This window comes from Triticum aestivum, chromosome 3B, assembly GCF_018294505.1.
Source record: "Triticum aestivum cultivar Chinese Spring chromosome 3B, IWGSC CS RefSeq v2.1, whole genome shotgun sequence".
Taxonomy (NCBI): Eukaryota; Viridiplantae; Streptophyta; class Magnoliopsida; order Poales; family Poaceae; genus Triticum; species Triticum aestivum.
In genome coordinates this window covers 841,241,804-841,266,601 of record NC_057801.1, presented here as the reverse complement: position 1 = coordinate 841,266,601, position 24,798 = coordinate 841,241,804, and the positions used below count along the sequence as shown (strand labels likewise).

General features: G+C 44.2%; 2 pseudogenes; both read left to right on the top strand.

The window, feature by feature from the left end:
• Positions 1-11,939: 11,939 nt before the first annotated feature.
• Positions 11,940-13,401, top strand: LOC123068104 (UDP-glycosyltransferase 88B1-like; annotated as a pseudogene).
• A 5,435-nt stretch (positions 13,402-18,836) lies between these two features.
• On the top strand, positions 18,837-20,286 carry LOC123067022 (UDP-glycosyltransferase 88A1-like; annotated as a pseudogene).
• The last annotated feature ends 4,512 nt before the right edge of the window (positions 20,287-24,798 follow it).

Genomic DNA, 24,798 nt, shown 5'->3' with positions numbered 1-24,798 from the left:
TTCGAAGTATCAGGGTTTCATACGGAAACTCGTCGGAATTTCAATTTTTTTTAAACTTATTTGAACTCCCTTGTTTTTCTGTGTTCAAAATGCACCATTCAAAGCTGTAAGACCATAAAGTTGAAAAGCATTTGAAATGAACTCTGAAACCAAAGTACATACATAGTTCTCCAGAACATTAAAACCAAAGTACATACATAGTTCTCATTGAACAACATATAGCTCTCCGGAGCATCTAATTAAACCAAACATTGAAATTATGTAAAACATTTCAATGCAAAAACAAATGCGATCATAACCGCAACCATGGTAACAACTGATCCAACTTCATAATGATACCAAGCCTCGGTATGAATGGCATATTTTCTAATCTTTTTAATCTTCAACCGCATTGCATCCATCTTGATCTTGTGATCATCGACGACATCCGCAACATGCAACTCCAATATCATCTTCTCCTCCTCAATTTTTCTTATTTTGCCCTTCAAGTAATTGTTTTCTTCTTCAACTAAATTTAACCTCTCGACAATAGGGTTGGTTGGAATTTCCGGTTCAACAACCTCCTAGATAAATAAAATCTATGTCACATTGGTCGGCATAATTGTCATAAACAATAAATAAACCAAATAGTTATGAAAAGATAATATATACCACATCTTAATCATAGACAGGACGAGGGCCGACGGGGGCGGATACCAAAACCATCGCACTATATAATAACAAGGAATAATAAAAGTAAGAAAATTAGACAAGTATCTATCTGAAGTCGGAATTTTTTTCTTTCAGAAAGAAGATAAGAACAAGAGGCTCACCACGATGGTGCCGGCGACGAGATCGGCGCGGGCGATCGACAGCGGTGAAGACCGGGCGGGGACGGGGTGTGACGGACCGGTAAATCTAGACAAATCTCGTTGAAAATGGAGCTCGGAGGTCGAGTTTCGAGAGGAGAAAGCTTAACTAGTGTGGCTCGGGCATTTCATCGAACACCTCATGCGCATAGGAGGTGAACTAGAGCACCCAAATGCCCTCCCCTCACCGGCTTGACAAAACAGAGCACTCTGGAGTGCTCTGCCGCGGCGGTGGGTATATGTAGGCAAGTTATTTGTCCCGGTTCGTGGCATGAACCGGGACTAAAGCCACCCCTTCTGTCCCGGTTCAAGCCACGAACCGGGACCAATGGTTGTGGGCCAGCAGCGAGGACCATTGGTCCCGGTTCGTGGCTCGAACCGGGACAAATGGTTCCACACGAACCGGGACCAATGCCCACGAGGCCCCCGGCCGGCCCCCTGGGCTCACAAACCGGGTCTAATACCCCCCATTGGTCCCGGTTCTTGAAGAACCGGGACTAATGGGCTGGCCAGGGCCAAACGGTAGCCCTGTTTTCTACTAGTGTGCTAACCAGCTAAGCTGAGATGCCTTGTTGACAAATAGAGAGCGCGTCATTTTAAGAACTAACTACAATGGAGAATCCGGGTAGTTTTTGGACTTATTATATTGTTCTTGGAAAATTGTGATTTTTTTAAATGAGTAATGTTTGAAAATCCAACAATTGTTTCAACAACTCTAACAAACTTTGAAAAATCATGTTTTTAGAAACAAACCTTTTATGACAGGAACCATTTTTTAAAATCCTAAACATTGTCTGAAAACACGCTGAAATTTTTGGAATTTACAAAACAAAACTTGTTAATGGGAGTATTGTCGAAATTCTGAACAATTTTTCAAAAGCGCGAACATTTTTTGAAATTCCCAAATATTTTTTGAGTTTTGAGAAAAAAAATCTAAACAGGAACATTGTGAAAGTATGAGAGCACGTTTTTTTTTGCATCGTCAAATGACCCCAATAATTTTCCATGAATATATATAACCAATTCGAGACACCATGCCTACCTGTTTGAGTTTTTGAATTTTTCTGCATTTTCTGGAGTTTTCTCGGTGAAAAGCGACCAATAAATGGACGGAGGTGACGCAACTTGCATACGGTGTCGAAAATCATTCAAACCTGACATGAATGCCTATCATGTGCATGCCCACCCGATAGAAAAAGTTGGAGTCATTTCATGCATGTCCAAAAATAAACCATGTTTAATAGTTGTTCCGGCAGGCGAGAAGGGTCTGATGAGAGTACGGGGACATTTTGTGAATTTCCAGATCAATTTTTATAATTTATATTGAAAAAAACTTAAATGGCTAATTCAAGGCATCAGGCCAAGTTGTTTGAATTTTTGACAATTCTTGCATATTCTAGAGTTTTCTTGTTGAAAAATGGCTGATAAATGGTCGGACGTGATGCAACTTGCATACTGTGTCAAAATTCGTTCAAACCTGGCATGGATCCCTACCATGGGCATGCTCACCTGCTGGCAAAACTTGGTGTCTTTTCATGCATGTCCGAAAATATACCATTTTCAATGGAGGGTGTTCAGGTAGGCCACATGGGTCCGTATGAGAGTAATTTTTTTTGGCATCTTCAAATGAGCCCAAATTTTATCGGTGAGCTTATATGATCAATTCAAGGCACAAACCCAAGTTGTTTATGTTTTTGACAATTCATGTATTCTCTGGAGTTTTCTCAGTGAAAATGATTGATAAATGGCCAGACATAACACAACGTGCATAAGGTGTCAGAATTCATTCAAACCAGACATGGATGGCTACCATTCGCATGCCCTTCTGCTAGTACAAATTGGTGTTATCCCAAGAATGTCCAAAACTAGACCATGTTCAACGAAAGATGCCAGTGTGAGCCCAAAGAAAACGTGTCCAAAACTAGACCATGTTCAACGGAAGTTTTGGTGGCTCTTCATATTTCTTTAAAAGTGTTCAAAATATTGTTCGAAAAAAATTCTTAACATTTTGAACTAACATATCTCCTTCAATTTTTCGAAATGTTCATGCTTTTAAAGAATGTTGTTCAATTTTTTTGAAAAATGTTCATGCTTTTATGCAAAATGATTTTTTTCAAAATATGTTCAAGTTGTTCAAAAAATTTTGGATTTTGAAACATTATCCAATTTTTAAAAATTCATTCAGAATTTTCAACAAAAGTTCAAAAAATTGAAAAGGTGCCTGGATTTTACGTTTTTGTATTCTACCTTGGTGTTACTCCCTCCATTCGGTTTATTGGGTCCGAGAGCCAGCAAAACTCGTACTACCAATCTACCATGTTTATTATTTTCAAAAAAAAAATCTACCATGTTTATTAGGCTGCTGCATAGTTTCTAAAAAGAAGGCTGTTGCATTGAGGCTGGTTGTATTGGGAAGTATCATATAGTAATTGTGTGTCACATCATCCAAAAAATCTAGTTGGCATGCATGATACCGTTTATGATACTTCCATTACGACTAGCCTTAGGCACGTAACTTTATTCCCTTGATTCCAGCGTCTCTCCATGGAAGCTAGCACATGGGGCTCTTGATCAGGCAGTAGACATTGCATGTACGGTTAGTTAATAGGCCTAATTAATAGCGGCAATTAGCTAAGAGATTTATTTCCAATTTCTCTGCCTGTGTGATTTTTTTGGTCTTCCAGTTTTCGCTGAATTCTTAAGACTGTACGCTCCTATTTATTCACAAACACTAGTCAGCTCGATTGGTGAGCTACTCAATTTTATGTGCAAGAGGTGCGTGGTTCGATTCTTAACGGATGCAGGCACTTATCATGTGACTTTTTACATCTCCCGTCGCGCTCCCTACAGTCCGTCACCAAATGGGCCGGGTCAGTAGAGGGTGCCTCACGGCGTATATGTTCAGGACTATTAGCCAAAAAAAGTATGTGTTCAGGATGTATTTTAAAGAAAGACAATACTACCCTTTACTATGAAGGGGTATCAAGAAATCTCGTGCGTTGATGTGTTTAGGGGGGTTGTATCGAAGCAGAAGTGACCTGTCATCACACGCGCCATGTCCTTGACCCACGCTGATGGATGTAGCCTAGGCATATGGAAGTCGAACATATTTTGCGAAGACCAATCTTTCTCGTCAAAAAGCTGTTCTGATCGGTTCAATAAGTTTCATGAGTGCTCTTTATGAAACAGTTGGTACTGAAAGAGACGTGTGAAAGTTGGGATCCATCCACGCTTTACATGGCCCTCAGTGCCAAACGCTAAAAACACACGGGGAATGGATGCATTTTCTCCAGCAGCGCCTTTTTCAATACTGCAGCAAAGTCCCAGGATCCCTTGGAAAATATATAGGAGGTTTGGAAAAAAATTGGTATGACAATGACAAGTTGCAACTGTTTGAGAGTAACCTCTAGCAGCGCAAGCGAAGTCCGGGTTACTTATGTAAGTGGAGCCTCCAAGTATCTACTATCTACTACCATTATAAAAGAAAGAAAGGGCGGAGAATCAGATCATCCTATTCATAGAAACCTGTAATCTGATGGTCTACATCCCTCCAGTATACTAAGCGCGTTTGACGCATTAATTACCCACCATGCCATCTACTATATACCCCTATAAAAGAAAGAGAGGTGATAGATCCAAGCACTTTTATCCGTCCATCTACAATATCTAACGGCTTTTAATCCTTCCGTCGTTAACAAACAAGCCACGTAATTAATCAACCGATCCTGCCCACCCGTTCCAGAAAAGAAACCCCACCGCCCCGCACGCACGCAGGCTCCACAATCACGACGTTTCCCACGCCCCAGCAACTCCTCCTCCCAACGACCAGAGCTCCGCCGCCGCCTCTGCCGCCTCCCTCGCCCTCCTCCACCACCGCTGCACGGCCGGGCCTCCATCCACCGCCGCCGCCTGCCGGTCCTCTGCCCTCCTTCCGCCGCCCGCCGGTCCTCTGCCCTCGCCCGCCGTTCAGCCGCTGCCTGCCGTTCCTCCGCCCTCGCCCGCCGGTCCTCTGCCCTCGCCCGCCTGTCCTCTTCTCCGCCTCCGCGAGTGTGAGCAGCCCTCCGCCGGTCCTCCTCTGCTTCCCCAACAAGGCGGGAGAGCGTCAGCATCCCGCCGGCATTCCTCTGCTGCCCCTCGGAAAAACGTGAGCGTGGCGGGGTGGCGGCGTCCTCCTCTGCTGCCGACGACCTCATCCTAGCCAGTAAGTTTTCTTTACATTCAAGTGTGGATTAATAGAACAGCATGCTTTATGTTCCTTCCACACAAGATAATCTGATTTTTCTGGTTAGTGCATGGATGATCCTTCCACGCAGCAAACAAAGTTAACCACCATTATTCTGGAACAATTGCCGCAGGTAAATTATCATGATCCAACGCCACACTCAACACTAAAAGGGTTAGTCTGGTTATTGAGTATTTAAGCTCTTCGTATGGTTCACAAATTGTTTGCCCTCACCTGGTCCGGGAAGTCGACGATGGTGGCGCTGCCTGAGAGGACAACCACGAACGGTTATACTAATGAGATAACATAGGTTTAATAATCGTACAGGTTACTATTATAGTTCTTCAGCAAAAGCAATCTGCTCTATCCTCTCCCTCAATTTTTCTCGTCAATCTCTGAACGTTGCTAGACAAAGAAATTGACAAAGTTCAGTTGTAGGGGAGGATCAATCTCTGAACATTGCTAGACAAATAAATTGACAAAGTTCAGTTGCAGGGGAGGTCATCAAAGGGAACTGCTCCAGTTTTCTGTGTGAGTCATTGTCCGGTTCTGAAGATTCTGACAATGTACAATGTCCAGTTCAGTTTAGTTCACACTTTTTGCAATTCACAAATCATGACGGGTTAATTCTTATTTTTGACTAAACTCAATTTTGCTTACGCTATTCCTCAGTAGTATTAAAAAAAGTTATCTCTGCATTGCTATTCTTCAGTTGCATCTCGCTGTACTAATCTCTGAAGAATATGCTATTCTTCAGTTGCATCTCCCTGTACTAATCTCTGAAGAATATGCTATTCTTCAGTTGCATCTCCCTGTACTAATCTCTTCTTCAGTTGCACCTCCTGTACTGATATCAACTAATATCTGTGACAAGGGTCTGACTCTTGGAGTTTGTAATGATCACCCAATCCTTACCATATATTACCTATTTAATAACTAGGCGAGTTCTCCACAAATCATCAATCAAAAGAAGTCCTTCATCTACTTCTGCTATGTTACGTAGATCTTTTTCTAGCTTGCAAAAGATGTATATCCGGGAGCCTTTAACATGCTTGAGGTTTGTAGGGATGTAGATAGATCGGGCACCTTTGTTGTGTGAAATACCTGAACTATTACATCACTGATATTCACTAATTATCAAGATTAATGAACTGCGCCATGTCAGTATAATCACTTTTTTGTTTCTGTCAACATTATTAGACTGCACATGCACCCCACGCAATACGACAGTCTTGATTAGATCTATTAGTATATTGCCTTGCAAATAATTGGCAGAAAATGTAGTAGAAGATATAGATTAGAATAATTGGCGAACACACTTAATTGGTCATGTACACTGTAAGCTATATATCGCCGGTGTGGTCATGTACACTGTAAGCTAGAAGAATTCTCATTAATATATTAGTTCAGTTTAGAATCAAGGGATCACATACAATGCGGTGGTCAAAATTGAAGTGATGATCCGTCAGGTTCGCCTCATCGTTGTTATTGGGAATGACTTAATTGGTCTCAGACACTTTTTGTGACCTAAGAAATATCGCAAATGTTCCGCCTCCCCTGTCATCGTCTCCTTGCAGTTGATGCCCCCAGACGCTGATTTCTCTATTCCTGTGAGTTGATCCACCCACTTCATTCTTTCCCCTTATATATTAACCTACTGTCTTGTTGATTTGGTTCTCTATTTTGAGCATATGTGGCATGTTCTGCACGACATTCAGTTTAGATTTTGTTTTTGCGTCAATTCAGTTTGTTATTGTAGTTTGTGAGGTTATTTTTCTTACTGTGCAGAACTGATATTCTTGTGCTGGGGATTGAGTTCCTGTCTTGCGTTGATTCAGTTTATGCACCGCTGCTCCTAGAGGGTGCGTTTGAGTGATGAGAAGGTGGATCTTAATAACTTCATATGGTGATCTGATTTTTCTATGAGTGATTTCTTTTGTTTTATGCAGGCAAGCTTGCTTTATATGCAATCAAATGGTTAATGCTTTGTTGCAGTATATGCATGCAAACCACCGTTTGGATTGACTTGCAATTATAGGTATGTGATATATTGGAAATAAACTTATGCCATATAAACCATGTACTAACTGAAGTTTTTGCAGCCGTGTCGAATGTAGAACCCTTGAAAATTTATTTTGTACTTCTTATTTTCTCTGAGCTAAGACCTTGAATCTACTTAAGGACAAACATACATATATTCCCGCAAATTATATTATGATCCATATCATAAGAGTTTTTCTGTCTACCAAACTATCTACCTGTCATGAACTGGAGTTATTGGATTTCCTTTTGTGTACATATTGTGTATGAAAAACTTCGCTTAGAGAAAGGAAAGTTTAGTATGCTAAACAAGACGACAAACTTACAAATAAAGAGGTGACATTTGTTGAAATTATAGCTTTTCTTCAGTTGATTGAGTTTCACGGTGCAGGTGGGCATGACAATAGTTGAAGGAAGATTCAGTGGTTGAGCATTAGGTACGCTGCAATTACGTTGATACTGCTCCTCAAGATCATGCCACCATTGGAGGAAATTTGGCCTACTAATCTACATTAAATTTTATTGGCAATAAATTATGCAATCAACTTTAGTTCACTCTTGTCTTACTATATATTGTAGGTTAATTCACTTTTGAATATTTTCATGGGCCTTAAGATTAACCTATCCTTGTTCCATTGCACAATCCCAAACAATGGAAATATTAGTAAGTTTCATTGTGGATTCATTGGATTCATGGTATCATTTTTTAACAGGTTTTTGCTATGTCATAATATACGCAAGTAGGCGTGTCTGATTCTTTTTTTGTAAGAAGTATTGGTGCAGAGCTTGAAGAAAACCTTGAGAGGGTCCAAGTTCTCTTAAGTGTGCTATTGTTAGATAATGATTTGTAAGGTATCTCATATTTTTCTTTCAGGATAGAAGCTATTGTTATCACAATCGCACCTGTATCAAGGTGATGCACTTTATGTGTCATTATCGATCAACAAGAACTCTACCAAGATGAAAGCATTGCCTTTAAAAGCACTATGTCCAATGCTTCTATGTGTAAAATTGAATGACATTGTGATCAGTTAGATTGGTGAATTGTTTCATGGCCCCGCACAATTATAACTGATGATTCATGTAGTATTCAAAGCCTTCATGTGACATTGTTCTACTTATTAATGTTGAAGTTCACTTGTGAATCTGGCATTATTCTCATGCACGTATGACATGAGCTTGTTCTTAAATCAAATAATATATTATCCTTTTTTCCTTATATTTTTGGAAAAATTTGTGGTCCATCATGTAATAACTATGAAGAATCATATTATGATTTTACTTCTTTTGTTCACTGCTTTAAAAGCCAGTGTTTATCCCATGCCACAGTATATGGCCTTTATGAGTTATACCTCTGAGAAACTTTACAATTTTGTTCCAAGTTTGCATCTCGGCCATGTTCATTTGGACAATTCTTACACGTTCCATAATTACTATGAAGTTTGCATTATAGAATATAGACATTCTAGGATATTTGACTCCTTTTTTACTATGGACTAGACTAAACAGCCTATGCCTCTATCTTCTCTATGGAGAAGTTCAACCAGTTGATTGCCGTTGATGTGTGACATATACATATGATTCCGAGACTGTTTTTATATTTAAATAGTTGTCTGCAAATTGTGACAAAGGAGGAAATTCTTTCCTATGATTATACGTGTGTTACACGTGCACGCTTACTAGTTATTTTATAACCCCACATGTAATTGTTTAGTGTAAAATTTGAGTGCAATGTATAGTACAGGTTGAATAATACTTCGATCTTTAGTGAAAAGCTTTGTGTGAAATTTCTTTGTCAATGTAGAATAATGGAATTAACACAAGGAGAAACATAAACTGCAATCGATGAAGCACGGCCAGGCCATGCATATTGTTTCTCCTTCTTGAGAAGAGGCACTTGTATTTTGTTGTTACTGAAACGGGCAGAAGAGGGAGGAAGGGAAGGGGGGGGGGACCTAGGATCCAATCCATCCGTTAAAATATAGGCATGCAAAATAGTTTGGGAAGAAACGGAGTGCGCTCAATTTCCTCTCGAAAACTATTGGGGGGTTTACCGGGCCACACTTATCTAAAATAGGCTGCTCTCAAACAGTTACTACATGTCATTGTCAGAAGGCAAAAAATTCAAAACGTCCGTATACATATGTACAGGGTCGACGACTTTGATCAGTGGACCTGTCGTCTTATGGCAGGCTCTTTCTCTCTTTCTCTCTTTTCCGGCTCATAGTACAACTATGACATGAAGTGTCCTTGACATTATCTCTCCCCTCTCTCTCAAAATCTATCGATTTAATTTCTTTCTCACAGTTTAGATGGATCACATCCTTTAAACAAAAAATTCTTTTTTTACACACTTTACATATTTGAACTCGTGGTGTCAAGACCTTTAGAACAAGATCAATCTTGGATACAATTCAAACACGTAAAAATATCAACATTTCAATCCACTTTTCGTTCAATCTATTTTGAGTGTGCGAAATTAGTTTCTTGAAACGAGTTAAATCATATTTCGAAATGAATGAAAATATTCTTTTAAATGTGTGAATTTTTTTAATAAAGTGAAGTCATTATTTTAAAATGAGCAACATATAATTTTTACATATTTATTGAAATATGTATTTTGAAATTAATGTGTTTATCTTTTTGAAATGAGTGAAATCTGCTAGTTGAAATGAGTCAAATCATTTTTTTAATGAGTGGATTTTGTTAATTGATTGAAAGAAGTGTTTTGAAATGAGTGAAATATGAATTTTCTAATACATAATTTTTCAATAAAGCGCAATCAGTTTTTAAGACAAGTAAAATAGGTATTTGAAAATGTGTGAAATCTACTTTGCTGTGTGAAATTATTTAGAATTGAGTAAAATCAGCTTTTTGAATGGAGTGAATTTTTTGAAATAAACGAGTGAAATCTGTTTTTTTAGAAATGGGCGAAGTATGTTCCACGAAATATAAACTTATTTAGAATACATTGAAGATTGATCTTGTTTTAAAGATCTTGCTGTGAGGTATTCGATAGATATCAATGAATTAATATCACAGAAGCCAATAAAATGCTAGATTTGTTTTTTTTTTTGCGGGGGGGAATGCTAGATTCTTGTGGTAGAGTAAAGCGTAGTGGATGGGTAGATGGGATGACTTTAGCATCGCTGAGCGCCACACGAGCTAATGTCGACACACAATTCCAAAACGTGACAGGTCAGGTGGATACCAAGCCGCTATCAACAAAAAAATTGCAATCAAAGATGGGTATTGTAGGGAGCAGTGCCAAGAAAAAGCTGGAGAATAGTTTGTCTCGTGCACGAAACGAACGGCTGGCTGCACCATTCACGGGAGGTCCCGTGCACGGTTGAATTTCCAGTTTCCACTATATAATGTGTGCATATCTCCCGTGCACGGCCCGACTCCTCCCGTGTCGCCCCTGCGCGGCGACAGGGGGGAACCCTAGCGCCGCCGCGTCCTCGTCCCTCCCCCGACCTCTCCTCCTCGCCGCCGGGCAAAGCCCGGTCGGCATCGGCGGCGGTGGGATCTCTTCTCCCACAGCTCGCTAGATCTGGTGCGGGCGGATCGCGGCGGTTGTTAGCAGCACGGTGGGGGCGGCACGGGCTTGGGGGCGACGGCAGGCTCACGCTCGCGGTTTCCCCTGGTGTGTGTGGGAGTCCGCTCGGGGCGCGAGGCGGCGGCCCTCGGCAAGCGGTGGCGGACGCTGGGCTCTCGGCGGTGCTCCGGTGTATGTAGGCGGGGATTGTCCCTGTGCACGACCGGCGGCTCCGTCTCTGACCCGGACGGTGCGGGGGATGGCGCCGGCCCGGCGTGGCCGGCGATCTGGATGCGGTGGTGCCGGCGGCTCGCTGATCTGCCGGTGCTCCAGGGTTCTGCCTGATGGTGCCGGTGGTGACGGCGGCCCGTGCACAGGAGTTGGATCTCTTCGAACTGATCTGGGTGAAAACTTGCCTTCGACGTCTGCTAAGGCCGGCGGTGGAGGCGCTATCTGCGTCATTCCCTTCTAGGAGGCATCGCCGTGGAGAAGTTCAAGGCCACTATGTGCTACCTCCGGGGGAAACCCTAGATCGGATGATCGGATGACGGCGACGCTCTGGTGTCGTTCCTCCCTTGGGGGCTCATTCTTGGAGGTACACACGTAATCGAGGGACCAGAGGACGGATTCTTTGGTGGAGCGGTGCTTCATCCTACACACTGATGGCGATGGATCTTGACGGCGTGGCGCAGTGCAGATTCGGAGCTCGCTGTGGGAGGATGGACTCGTGCAGGAGGACGGCGCTGTCGGGCGTCGTGGTAGCGTCGATGGCAGAGAGACCTGGCACGGTACATGCAACAGTACAGCTTTGAAGTTGGATTGGTGGCAGGTGGTTGCGGCGGCCTCATACCCGGCAGGCGTCCTGGTTGAGGAGTGCGCCGGACTGGTAGGTGCCCCATACCCGGCAGGCGTCCTAGTTGGGACCTGAAGTCTTAGATGTTTAGGTTTGGCTGCGATGTCTGTTTGGTATTAGGCTTAGACTATCTGCGCCCCTTCATCAATTGGATAAGTGTAGCGATAGTTGTTGCTTAGACGGTGGCTTTAGTCTTGTTGTTGTATGGGTTTGTAAGGTCTTGTGAGAATAATTAATAAAGTGACGGTATGCATCGCCCAGATGCAGAGGCCGGGGGTCATCCTTCTTTTCTAAAAATCTCTGAATCGTGAGATGCCATGCCCAAACTGCTCTTCTCGCAAGGCAGAAGGCCAACTATTTCCACCCCGCCAGTGCCAGTGCCACCTCCAATAGGTTCTCAAGAAAACATTCTGTCCACCCACCTTCCATAGGTTTGAGATGAAGCAGACAGTGGTCCTGTACCCCGGCGCTGGGGTCGGTCACGTTCGCCCCATGACAGAGCTCGCCAACATATTTCTCAAGCAGGGCTACGACGTCACCATGGTGCTCGTCGAGCCTCCCTTTAAGTTGCCAGACTCCGGCCACCACCGCCATTGAGCACATTGCCCCCTCCAACCCGTCCATCTCCTTCCATGTCCTTCCGTCCATCCATGCTCCAGACTTTGCCGCCTCCGGCAAGCACCCTTTCTTACTCATGCTCGAGCACTTGCACTATTACAACGAGAAGTTCGAAGCATTCCTCCGCGCCATCGACCGGAAAAGCTTGCACTCTGTTGTCCTCGACATGTTCTGCATCGACTCCACTAACGTTTGCATGAATCTCGGTGTCCCGGTCTACACATTCTTCGCAGCGAGCGCCTCGTGCCTGTCAGCCCTAACCCAGCTCCCGACACTGATTGCCGGCAGGCATAGGGGCTTGAAGGAACTCGGGGACACGCCCCTCAATTTCGTCGGCGTTCCGCAAATGCCAGCGTCTCATCTCATCAAGGAACTACTAGAGGACCCTGAAGATGAGATGTGCAATGCCATGATGAACATCTGGAAGCGCAACACGCAGACCATGGGCGTTGTCCTGAACACGTTCAAGTCATTGGAGAGTCTGGCGGTGCAGTCTCTGAGGGGCCCGCTCTGCGTTCCTGAAAGGATCCTGCCTCCGATCTACTGCGTCAGTCCGCTGGTCGGCAAGGGCGCCAAGGATGAGAAAAAAATAGAGAGGAACGAATGCCTCGAGTGGCTTGACGTGCAGCCCGACCGCAGTGTCGTGTTCTTCTGTTTGGGGAGCAAGGGCACACTCTCGACAGAGCATCTAAAGGAGATAGCCATTGGCTTTGATAGGTCAGGGCAGTGGTTCTTGTGGTCCGTGCGCATGCCTGCAGGAAGCGACAACCCAGAGAACTACTTGGAAGGGCGTCCCGAGCTGAAACTTGACGTGCTCCTGCCTCAAGGGTTCTTAGAGAGAACCAATGGTAGGGGCCTGTTCATCAAGTCGTGGGCGCCGCAGATGGACGTGCTCGGCCACAGGGCAACCGGCGCATTCATGACACACTGCGGATGGAACTCGGTACTGGAGGCGATTGTGGTTGGGGTACTGATGTTGTGTTTGCCGCTAGAAGCAGAGCAAAAGATGAACAAGGTGTCTATGACAGAGGGCATGGGCGTCACTGTGGAGCTAGAGGGATACATGACAGGTTTTGTGAAAGCACTCAAGGTGGAGGCCAAGGTGCGGCTCGTGATTGAGGGTGAGGAAGGGAGGCATCTCAGGGCCCGGGTAGCTGCTCTCAGGGAAGAGGCCAAGGCGGCCCTGGAGGAAGGTGGCCCGTCGCGGGTGGCGTTTGCCCAGTTTCTGTTGGATGTTGATAATCTTGGAAAGCAACTCGGCAATTGGCGTTTGCGCGGGTAGTCTGTTGGACTCTAAGAAGACTTTTGAGTATTCTTAGAGTTGAAGTGTGCTTCAGGCAGAGGCATCGTTCCTGTTGGACGCGCCAAATTGTTCTTCTCAAGAAGCTCATTGTGCTTCTCTGCCTGTAGTAGTGAGTAAATCAACTCAGAATACTTCTTATACTTTTGCTGACGATACTGTTCAGCAAGTATCCTCATAGAAGGATGGAAAGTAGAAAGTGTCTTTTCAATAAGATCAGCATCAGAAACTGCACTATTGCAGAATCTTAGCTTGGAGTTGATCTTATGAACAGCAGAACTGTATGCAGCTATAGACTTAAAGTTTTAGAATCGGACTAGCGCCCATTCCCGTTGCGCTTCAGGCAACATCACCGCCATTTGTTGATCATACCTCTCCTTTAAGGAGTTCCAGAGTGTCAGATGGCTCTCCTCCATCAGATACTCTGTCTTTAGGTCAGGGTGAAGATGATGTCGAATGAAGTGCAACGTTGAATACCTTATTATGTCTGTTACATACAAATGAAGTCCCTTGGGCAGGTGTGGTTATAGCGGAATTGAGTCCCTTTGCCGTCAAATTGATTTTGACATCCATTGCCCATGTCAAATAGTTAGAACCATCGACGGCAAGTTCAGCAAACTCTTTTTTAGATATGTCAGCCATATCCTGCATGCAATCATCATGCTTATTAATTTACTCTCATAGCAAATTAATTGTGTTATAAATAAAACAATGCATGTATATTGATCAACATATAGCAATTGCCAAATTGCCGGAACACATACGTTGACATACATTGTACTTGTACAATACAGTAATATACACTAATTACTGAATAATACAATATAGTAATTTACACAAATTACTAAATAACTAGTCACAACTTCAAACTGCTAGTCAAAGAACTAAACAGAGAAAGAAAAACGAAAAAAAGGTCCTGGGTCGCAACGGATAGACCCAAACTAGTAGCACAGCCCACTGCTACAGTACTGCTACTCGAGCCGGCGACGTCTGTGGGAATCTGGCCTTTTGGCCCAACTGGCCCGGCGCCGCTTCTATCGCTGGATAAAAGGGGTCGACGGTTAAGGTTTCCCCTACCGCCCCCAATCCTTGTTCCAGGAGGCGCCACCCACCCCTGCCCCTGCCGTCACGCCGCACACGCGCTCACCGGCGAGCCACCGGCGGTGAAGGGGCGAAGTCCTCCTCGTCCGACGAGGGGGTGTAGTCCGGGGTGGCCACTCCATTTGGGAGTCCATTTGCGAGGCCGAGCGCTGCCGGATCCCACGCTCCTGGACAGCGTCCAGGACGACGGTCGACGGCGGCGATAGAGCGGCCGAAGAGGAGACGGCGACTCGCTCCAGAGTCGGGTGGCCCCGCGCTGCCACTCGTGCCGGCGACGTCTGTGGCAGCTGTCCCACCAGTGCCGAAGAGGAAGATGCGCTGCTCGTCGGGAGGAGCAGGGGAGCGGCTGAACACCCATGTGGCCTTGCTTGTCCCCTCGGCATCCACTCCAAGCCCTGGACCGGCGCTGCCACTTGCTCCGACAGTGGTGACCGCGCCCGCGGTGGCCACCGCGCGTCCTGGAGTCGGGATGAAGACGAGGCCATCGCCCCTGGCGCTGGCGACGCGCGTCGGAGCCGAGCTGTAGCCGCGTGCAGGTATGTCGTGGACGATATCCAGCTCCTCCTCCTCTGCCGGCGTTGGTGACGGCAGACGTGTGCCACTGGAGCGAGCGGGGCACGGGCCATATCTGTGCACACGGCACCACCGTGGTGCGGATGGAGCGGCAACTGGAGGCTCTTGCACGCCCATCCCAGCGTTCTGCGGCGGTGGAGCATTCAGTCCAGCAACTAACCCTAGGTCCAGACCCTGACGGTTGTCAACCGGCGTGGCGCGACGGCGTCGTCCAGCAGCCATGTGATGGCGGCGTCCTCCAGCGAAGTTCTGGCGGCGGTTAGTGCCAAGGCCAGAAACTGCTGGTGGTGCCCCCCATCGATGGCGGAGAAACCGGCGGTGCTGCTCGGCAAGGAAATGGCGGCGACCTTCTTCCCAGAGAAGACCAAGGAGAAGGGAGCCGAGGGACGACATCCTCACTGTTCCAAGTCCTTCTCCGGCGAGATCCTGTATGTGGCCTGTCACTCTCGCTAGAGAGACGTGCGTGATAACGTGTAAAGAAACAGTGTAATGAACAGGAATCACTGATCTCTCTCGATTGACTACAGATGTACATATTTATATGTCCGAAGGGGACACGTCGCACAGTCGCGACGCTTACAAGAGACAAGATTAGAAGGACGCGTCCGTTACATTAGGACCTGACCCATTGGGTGAGAAACCGCACATCGGTTTGGAAAAGTTGGGATTTCTCTTTAATTAAACTAATTAACTAAATCTTAACAGGGTCCATGTCCAACTCCAAGAAGGAATCTCGCTCTAATCGGTGGACGATACAATACGTGAACATAAATACATATTGAGTGGCAACGTTAGATCCCTGAATCATATATCCCTCCATCGAAACTCCAAACCCCAGCCCAAACGATCTCCCCGTACGTCGTAGCTCACAAGCCCTAGCTGTAGCTAACTCCGTCAGTCGACACCATGGTGCGTACCGTACCATCCACCACGACCTTCAGTCGATCGATTTGATTTGTTTATTAATTAGTGGCCGCACGTGCATGGATGTTATTAGGTAGGTTGACGACGACGACGATAAGACGATGCTTATGTGCGTTTGTGTGTGTGTGGGTGCGTGTGTGTCCAAGTTATCATTTGCAAAAACCGAGGCCACAAAAGAGCAGTCAGTTTCTAAAATAATGGGCTTGTGAAAAGTGATACCAATGTAAAGGCCTGAGATGGCTGCTTGAAGTTCCGCTTCCTCAGCACTAAGACAGGTATCAATATAATCTCAAGAAGAAATAAGAACTTCTCCAGAATGATTTCTAACAACCACCCCGACGCTCGCTGTGCTAATGGCCTCCACAAAACTTGCATCAACGTTAATCTTGAGGAATTTCGGAATGGGAGGCAGCCATGGAACACAAATCCTCTCCACATTACTAATGGGTTGTAAACCATCAATCACACCCTTACCTTTGTTACTTACCTCTACCTTCGTTTTTGCATGACAAGATGAGAATGATGCCCAATAATTTTGAATAAAACTCACTGAGGCCGAGATAGATTCCTTTCCTTTACCAAAAATCAAGTCATTTCTTAAATGCAAAACTCTCCAGAACATGAAAATTGTTTCCTCACGCATAGGCGAACTTAACTGATCTAATAAAATAAGTAACCAGTCCGGCCCTAGACAGTTTAAAATGTCTTCATCCAGCAAATTCCACACCTCTCTCAAACCCATACCGAATGCACGTACCTTGGGACAGCATACCAAGGCATGAAAAACACATTCATCTTCAACACCACAGATTGAGCATGTACCTAGGGTAGCTTGATGGTGTTTTACTCTGTTAACTTGTACGGCTAGGCTACTAGATGCAGCCCTCCAAGCAAAGATTCTAATCTTCTAAGGGACATTAGCCTTCCAAATAATATTCCAGAGCCTCCTTTCCCCATTAACAGATACATTGGAGTTCCATAGTTTTACTCTCGATGTGAACACTTTAGCAGTGCGTGCTCCAGATATTCATTCATAGCCATACATATTTTGCGAAGATCAATCTGCCTTGTATGACTACGATTGGGGGTTCAGATCAATATGTTTCGTGAGTGCTTTTTAGGAATGAAACACTTGCCAGACACGTGTCAATGTGTTAAAGATACCTGTGAAACACTTGGCACGCTTTACATGGCCCCGTGTGTCAAACGCTAAAAACACAAAGGAGGGCTGAGTGACACAGTAAAGCAAAATTCACCGACCGTAATTGGTCTGGGTGTTATATCACTAGTGAGTGATATACAGGAAAAATTTATTCTCACGATAATTGATGTTAAACAATAGCTGACTCGTACTATTGGAAATTTCTTGTATTTTCCGATATGGTGGTGGTGGAGGCAGCTTATAGTACAGTTGGTGATCCGAGTGCATCCAGACTAGCCTTCCCTGTATAGGTGTAGTACTTGGTATTCCCGGCCTTAATATAACAGCGTGTTATGGCAGGCCATCAATCCACGCAGCCATATAAAGGATGCATGCAGGCTTCTCTTTCTCTCTTTTCCCTCTCACACCACTATTATGACATAAACTGGCTCCAGCATTATATCTCGTCTCTCCTTCTGAAAATCTATATATTTAATTTTCTCTTCACGGTTTAGATGACACGTATCTTTTGAAACACAATTTTGTTTTTAAAACATTTTACATATTTGAACTCCTGACGCCTAGACCTTTAGAACAAGATTAGTCTTGGATACATTTCAAACACATTAAAATATCAGCATTCCAATCCACCACTTTTAGCGCAATCTATTTTTAGTGTGTGAAATTAACTTTTTGGAATGAATGAATTTATTTTAAATGAGTGAAATATGTTAGTTTCAAATGAGAGAAATTAATTTAAGTTAAATCATTGTTTTGAAATGAGTGAAACATGTTTTTGAAATGGATGGAATCAGTTTTTTGAAACGAGTAAAATAAGTGTTTTGAAAAGGGTAAAATCAAGATTTTAAAATGAAATAAGTTCCATGAAATTTAAACTTATTTAATATATATTCAGGATTGATCTTGTTCTAAAGATCTTGTCGTCAGAAATTCGATTATTCAAAAATAGAGTTTGTATTCAATAGATATCAATGAATTAATTTCGCACAAGCAAATAAAATGCTAGGTTTCCTGTGAATAGAGTCGTTCTACACACAGCGTGCAGAAGGGGATGTCTTTTGCTAATGTTGACACACGATTTCTAAGACGGGTTGATTGGTATTGTACGGATCCGTGCCAAGAAAAAGGATTAGAATAGTTTGTCCCGTGCATGGAACGAACGGCTGGACCGTGCAACGGGAGGTCCCGTGCACGTAAGAATTTCCACATTCCTCTCTACTACCTCTTTTTCGGTTTATAGGGCTCAATTTAAAAATCTCACCAACCAAGATAGATGGTGAGTGATGGAACATTTTTTGTGGTTTGCAAAACCACTCAATTAATTCGCTTGTTTTTCTCAAAAATTGTGTTTACCAATGTATTAGTTGCAATGCATGCATGCATAAAGTACATGCATTTGTCAATTTTCTTATAATACTTGCATGCAATGATTTATTGCACCTTGAAATCTGAACATGTGATGAAAAACAACCAAATTGAGACTTATAAAACGAAAAAACTAAAATTTTGAGATAAGCCCTATAAACCGGAACCGGAAAGGAGGGAGTATATAGAAGGAGTATATCCGGATATCTTCTACCCCGCCAGTGCCAGTGCCAGTGCCACCTCCAAAACATTTCTAAAGTGTTACTGCTAATGCCACCTCCAAAACATTTCTAAAGTCGAGATGAAGCAGACCATGGTGTTGTACCCCGACGCCGGCGTCGGTCACGTTGGACCCATGACACAGCTTGCCAACGTCTTTCTCAAGCACGGCTACAACGTCACCATGGTGCTCGTTGAGCCGCCCTTTTAGTTGTCAGCCTCCGGTGCTACCGCCATCGAGTGCATTGCCGCCTCCAATCCATCCATCTCCTTCCATGTCCTACCGTCCCTCCTTCCTCCAGACTTTGCCGCCTCCGGCAAGCACCTTACTCATGCTCCAGCTCTTGCACTATTACAACAAGCAGTTCGAAGCATTCCTCCATGCCATCAAGCGGAAAAGCTTGCACTCTGTTGTCCTTGACATGTTCTGCATTGACGCCACCGACGTTTGTGTGAAGCTCGGCGTCCTGGTCGACACGTTCTTCGCCGGGAGCGCATCATGCCTGTCAGCCCTAACCCAGCTTCCGGCATTGATTGTCGGCAGGCAGACAGGCTTGAAGGAACTTGGGGACACACCCCTCGATTTTGTCGGCGTTCCGCCAATACCAGCGTCTCATCTCATCAACGAACTGTTGGAGCACCCCGAAGATGAGATGTGCAAGGCCATGATAAACATCTGGAAGCACAACACAGAGACCATGGGCGTTCTGCTGGACACGTTCGAGTCGTTGGAGAGCCGGGCGGTGCAGTCTTTCACGGGCCCGCTTTGCGTTCCCGAAAGGATCCTGCCTCCGATCTACTGTGTTGGTCCATTGGTCGGCAAGGGCGCCAAAGATGATGACAAAGTAGAGAGGAACGAATGCCTCGAGTGGCTTGACGTGCAGCTCGGCCGTAGTGTCGTGTTCTTCTGTTTGGGGAGCAAGGGCGCCCTCTCTAAAGAGCAGCTGAAGGAGATAGCCGTTGGCTTGGAGAGGTCAGGGTAGCGGGTCCTATGGTCCGTGCGCAGACCTGCTAGAAGCGACGACCTAGGGAAATACTTGAAAGTGGGCCTTGAGCCAGACCTTGGCGCACTCCTGCCTCAAGGGTTCTTAGAGCGGACCAAGGGCAGGGGCCTGGTCATCAATTCGTGGGCGCCGCAGATGGACGTGCTCGGCCACAGGGCAACCGGTGCGTTCGTAACGCACTGCGGATGGAACTCGGTACTGGAGGCCGTTGTGGTTGGAGTGCCAATGTTGTGTCTGCCACTGGAAGCGGAGCAGAAGATGAACACGGTGTGTATGACAGAGGACATGGGCGTTGCTGTGGAGCTGGAGGGATACATGATAGGAGTTATCAAGGCAGATGAGGTGGAGACCAAGGTGCAGCTGGTGATTGAGGGCGAGGAAGGTAGTCAGCTCAGGGCCCGGCTAGCTTCTCTTAGGGAAGAGGCAGAGGCGGCCCTGCAGGAAGGGGGCTCGTCGCAGGCAGCGTTTGCCCAGTTTCAGTTGGATGTGGATAATATTGAAAAGTAGCTCGGCGAATGACGCACTAGTATGTACATTTATGTTGCCAGCATGTTGCTAGTCCAAGCCGCTCCTGTTTACATTTTGGTTGTGTGGTCAATACTTAAGTTACTACCACCTTCATCCTCTCAAGAATATGACTCATATGGATATAATTCAATTCATTACAATGCACATTATTCATAGATTTGATATTCCTTACATTTTAACTATGGATAGTCCATCCATTATTGCTAGAAAAGGAAAACATTAAAAAATATTGTAGAGTTAACCTCCACGTGAGCGAAGTCTGCGTTATTTATGTGAGGTGGATGGAACTGGAACCTCCAATGTATGGAAAATCGCACACGTATTCTTTTTGCGGGGGAATTTCAATAGCTTTATTCAAATAAAGGCATTTGCCCAAAAGTCAGCAGGTTGCTGGTCATAAAGCTAGGAGGTTTGTCCAATCAGTTTTCAGGGACGTCAATCGTGCTACAATGCTTGACACAGATATGAGTCGGGCTATTAATTTCATGTTCAATAACAAAATAACAAAACTACTAGCCATCTCTCCGTTTTATACAAAAATTGGTGCCACGACTAAACGAGTGGTCCATAGGTTCACCAACCCTAGGTAATCCGTCTACGGAATGACTTTTGTAAATCCCCTAAGCTTGGCCAAGATGACCCATCGGATCCGCAATGAGCGGATCAGTTCCTTCTGGGTATAGCTTACTCCACGCCCCTAGAAACGAGCTGGCTGATCTAGCAATATGCCCAACCCCTCCTTTCCCATCTTCCCGCTTGATAGCAGCGTGGGGGTCAATCTTGGCATAATCCGGGGCTCGAGGACGCCACCAGCCATGGCCAGGCATCACTAGAGCATGATGTCCTGGAATATCCAGGAGTGTGATGGCCTCCCTAAAAAGATGAACAGATGTAAAGGGTCGACGACTTTGATCAGTGGAGTTGTCGTCTTATGGCAGGCTGCTCTTTCTCTCTTTTCCTGCTCATGTACAACTATGACATAAAGTGCCTTTGACATTATCTCTCCCCTCTCTCTCTCTCAAAATCTATCGATTTAATTTCTTTCTCACAGTTTAGATGAATCATATCCTTCAAACCAAAAATTCCTTTTTTAGACATTTTACATCTTTGAACTCGTGGTGTCAAGACCTTTAGAACCAGATCAATCTTGGGTACATTTCAAACACGTTAAAATATCAGCATTTCAATCCACTTTTCGTTCAATCTATTTTGAGTGTGTGAAACTAGTTTCTTGAAACGAGTGAAATCATATTTGGAAATGAATGAAAATATTCTTTTAAATGTGTGATTTTTAAATTAAGTGAAGTTATTATTTTAAAATGAGCGACATATAATTTTTACATATTTAGTGAAATATGTATTTTGAAATTAATGAGTTTATCTTTTTGAATTGAGTGAAATCTGCTAGTTGAAATTAGTCAAATCATTTTTTAATGAGTGAATTATGTTAATTGATTGAAATAAGTGTTTTGAAATGAGTGAAATATGAATTTTCCAAACATTATTTTTCAATAAAGTGCAATCAGTTTTTAAGATGAGTAAAATCCGTATTTGAAAATGTGTGAAATCTACTTTGCTGTGCAAAGTTATTTTGGATTGAGTAAAATCAGCTTTTTTTAATGGAGTGAATTTTTTGAAATAAACGAGTGAGATCTGTTTTTTTTTTAGAAATGGGTGAAGTATGTTCCACGAAATTTAAACATATTTAAAATATATTCAAGATTGATCTTGTTTTAAAGATCTCGCTGTGAGGTAATCCCTTCGTCCGGGTTTATTAGGCCTCTCAGCATCACAAGCGTGTCCTGTAGAAGAACAGTAGCCCCCTCACAAAGGGGTGAAGAGGGAACCCCAAACCTTGGATGAGGTGGGGAACGAAGACTACCCTCTCCCCTTCCTTGGGAGTAGGGATGGCAGACGCATAACAAGCGGTCTCGCCCATCGCTGGGGCCCGGCACTTGGCGGCTGCGGGTATGTACCCAGCAGCCCGGAGCTCCTCGATGGTGCCCACCATGACGTTGGATGGCGCCCACAGCCCCTTCAAGTCGGAGTCGGATGCGGGGGCTGCGGCCCCCTTTCCCTTGCCGGACATCGTTGGTGGAGGAACACGGGAGGGTTGGAAGATTGGGGATGGATCTGAGGGCGCCGTTGCTTTTTGAGCTTTGGGCAATGGAGCACGGAGATGGAAGCGTAAGGGGAAATGCATTACTTAAGTTCACTTTTATAGGTTAGTAAAAGACCAAGAGTCCCCTTGCTGCGCCGTATAAAATGATTATTCCCAACCCTTCATTGCGTTATACACGCTTTGATTAAAACAACTTGTTGATGAAATCCCTTGAAAACTGGGGAGCGATCTCTGTATTGATGAGACATGTAAGTGAAAGGCAACCTCGGGCCATGTAACATTTTCGTGATAACTGATTCGACCCCATAACAGGTGGTGACGGTTCGATGAAACTGTCAGGGCTTGAACCCTCTTGCTAGTTGTACCTACATGGTAAGTCTTTGAGACTAAGTTAACTCAAGACCTCGGACGAGGGTGAGCACCTTTGTGAAAAAGGCCCTGAAATTCCTTGCCGACGTGAAGTTTTTGAACACATGGTCGGTGAGCAAAGGGTTACAACTTAATTCCCTACATGATTACCTAATACCTAAAAAATGATCATAGTACTTTCACCTCTTATTGGAATGAACATTTTTCTTCAGTTTGTATGAAAATTGCTAGTTTTGCTCACCTTAACGCCTAGGGTGAATGTTTGCAGCGGCTCACAAATGAGGTGGTTGTCGTTAAGCCTGATCTCCAAAAGTCCAGTCAAGTTGCCTAGGCTCTGGCTGATTGTGCCATTAAACGCAAACCCCAGTAAGCTGAACACTACTACCTTCGCCCGAATGCATGTAAGCCAATGCAAGCCTTACAGGGGTCATTTCCGATTCAAGAATTGAGAAGCCTCTGGGGGTAATGCACTTCGGCAAGGAAATAGAGCAATACCATTATCGCCAGGAACATCCATCTGCAAGGCATTATTGAGCAGAACTTTGTACATAGTGATGGTAAAGTTGCCCCTCTTATATAGTATGTTATATATGGGCATGAACATCTGCAATTACTGAAAATATAGTGTGATACGGTGAGACGGGGGAGGGGGCTATAGCCCCCACCCCCCACCCACCCACCACCACTTAGGTGGGGACGGGGCTAGGCCCCCTAGCCCAATAACTAGTTTTCAATAGTTAACACGGTCAGGTATCCGTTAGCAAAGTCATTTATAGTTTTGTTAGTTTTATTACACTAGTGCAGAACCGGCCTTTAGTGCCGGTTCGTAACGGCCTTTAGTGCCAGTTCTCCAACCGGCACTAAAGAGTGGGGACTAAAGGTCCCCCCTTTAGTACCGGATCGTCACGAACCGGTGCTAAAGCGCGAACATGTGGCACGAGCCAGACCCGGGTGCGTGTAGGGCTTTAGTACCGGTTGCTAACACCAACCGGTACTAAATGTTTGGGTGTTTTTTTTGCTTTAGTTTTGTGTTTTCAATTTAATTTAGTGATTGTTTTACATTATAATGAGTTGTTAAATTATTAGGTGAAAGTACCGCGAATTAGTTTCGACTAGAGGATCTAGCTAGCTATAGCTAAATGATCAAGTATATATATATATATATATATATATATATATATATATATATATATATATATATATATGCCATATCGATATTATATACTTGATCACCTAATTAGGTGATCAAGTATAATATATATGGATATGGCATATATATAGTTGATCACTTAGGTAGGATCCATCTAGCTGAAACTAATATGTGGTTTATTTCATTAAATGATATAATAATTACTCATCATATCATCATATTATTAATATAAAAACTCTTGCATCATATCATCAACATACTCTAGAGCTAGCTAGCTAAAAATCATCGTAGTCGTCATTATCACTATTTAATCATCATAGTCATTACCGCTATCTAATCACCACCAACAGTAGCTTAAAGAAGAAACATTCACTTGTACCAGAAGCAAAAATATCATCGAGTTCAACATGATTGTCATGATATTATAAGCGTTCATATATAACACCACAAAAACAAATCACTCTTTGAGATTAAGTTCAGAACGAAGAACACGGACATGAAAGGACAAGTACTAAGAGCAGCATGCTAAATCACTCCTGCTAGCTACTCTCTCTCTGGTAAAATAGCATAGAATATGCATAGCTCTCCTGATTCATCATACTGGAGCATGCAGATGAACCTGTCTCCTAATCGTGGCTGCGCTTCTCATTGCTGCCCCTAGTACTTCTCTGCGATCGTTAACAATTTTCCTCCAATCTTTCACTATTAAGCATTCATCGCTTCTAGAAATCCTGAATGCATTCATGTGCAATGCAGGATATCTTGGCCGTAAGCTAACAATTGACATGCGACCTTTAGTCTCGATCCCCTGAGGCACAACTGTCATCGGGAGTCCCTGTTGAAGAACATCGTATAATACTTA